The sequence below is a fragment of the Miscanthus floridulus genome, chromosome 14 (genome assembly GCF_019320115.1).
Source record: "Miscanthus floridulus cultivar M001 chromosome 14, ASM1932011v1, whole genome shotgun sequence".
Classification (NCBI taxonomy): Eukaryota; Viridiplantae; Streptophyta; class Magnoliopsida; order Poales; family Poaceae; genus Miscanthus; species Miscanthus floridulus.
In genome coordinates this window covers 60,508,009-60,509,929 of record NC_089593.1, presented here as the reverse complement: position 1 = coordinate 60,509,929, position 1,921 = coordinate 60,508,009, and positions in this window count along the sequence as shown.

Genomic DNA, 1,921 nt, shown 5'->3' with positions numbered 1-1,921 from the left:
ACTTACCCGACTAGTGGGAATAGTTTCTCGACTCCAAGGAGTATGATAGGCAATATGGGTTTGTTGTTTTCTTTTGTTTGTAAAAAGCATTACTAATAGTTCATCCTTACAATCAAGTTTTATTAGCAGCCATGATTATTTCATTAGCTAACCATTCTAAGTAAGCACATGTTCTACTTTTAAGCAAGGGTTGAGCAACCAGAACCATTTTTTCATCTTTCATCTTCTAGTTCTTACTACGGTGCTAGACTATAGCTAAGTCGTACCATCTCATGGAAATGGCAATTCGCAAACCAATGTATCCTAGCTGGGTACCCCGAAACACACGCCCCGTTTGTACCCCAGGCACAAACAAGACAAACCCATTCCACTCCTGTCACAGGGTCTAGGTCCCCGTCCAAACTTTGACTCCAAGCCCCCACACTTGAGACCCGGTCTCAGTATGGTGCTTAGACCTCCACCTTTTCTCACATCCAATCAGTCGGTCCGAAAAGAGTCAGAACCCATGACAAGAGCGTAATGAGCCTTTCCGCTCCCATAAGCAAGTATGTGCTCAGGATAATAAGTCTGTGACCCGATTACCATCCACAACAACGGACGGTCCTTAATCGACATGAACAGGGAAAACAGTGTAACCAAGCTAAGCCCCGTTGGCCGCAGGACACAACCTGTTATACCCACCAATACCCATACCATATCCCTGCCCTGTCTCCATTTTTTCTTTCATCATTTTATCATGAGAGTAATTATAATAATCACCTATTGTGAGTAACGGCAGGTTACTCACGCTACCAAAAACCTAAGCATAGCAGCTACTCGAACCTGTACTAGTAAGACTCTTAGGACAGATATATTTATGCATGTGATTTCCATAAAATTCCTGTAACGTAAATGCACATAACATATATAAATAGTGATTATAAAAAATAAGGGGTTATGCATCGGGGCTTGCCTTGAACAGGTGCGATGTCAGCTGAGTCAGTTAGTGGCGGCTCCGGGACCTCGTCCTACATGGGAATCTCCTCCTCGTACTCCTCGATGATCTCCTCAAACTCATGATCACCGGTGGTCACGATCTCTGCCAACTCATTCTCTACATGCATGCGATGATGATGCAACACTTAGCATTTATGCAACAACAACTCTTAAAATAAGAATACACATACTAAGCTACTAAGCTAACTCTAATGACTAAGGTACTAAGCTAACTACCATCTTCATTCAGCAAGGTGTTGGATTCAACTAACAAACACCTAACTTTACAAATGAAGGATATATCTTTATTTCTACTAATGATTTAATGTATATTTGAAACAAAGATCATTTAACTATCCTAATCTTTAGTCTATTCTAAAGCTACAATCTACAGTGAGTACATAATAATACCATGAAGTTACTATAAAATTTTCAGGACTAAAATTATCACCAATTTACCAGAAAAAATTCTACAATAATTAACTTAATAATATTGAGCACTCTCAAATAATTTAATAGCTACTGGTATCAACATGTATATATATGAACTAAATACACTAACAGACAGAGCACAATTTTAGGAACCTAATAAAATTTATTTCACATTTTTTGGACACCAACATGATTTTATATGATTAACCAAAGATTAGCTCAAAAATTAAATTAGAAAACTATTTCTAATTTCCTTATGAAAAAGAAAAACGAAACCTCCCACGTGGCCCACAAGACGCGGCGCCCGCGCGAGTGCAAGCGCGCGGCGGCCCACGGTGTGACCCACGGGAAGACGGCCCGCACGTGTCGATGACTTTGCAAAAGGGACCTCGAACTCCTCCCAATTTACAATTAAGTACTAACACTATTTTCCCCTCTCAAACCTTTTCACTTAACCCCCTGGTTTTTCCCTAATTCACCCGCGCGCACCCCCAGCAACTCAGTGCACGACGGC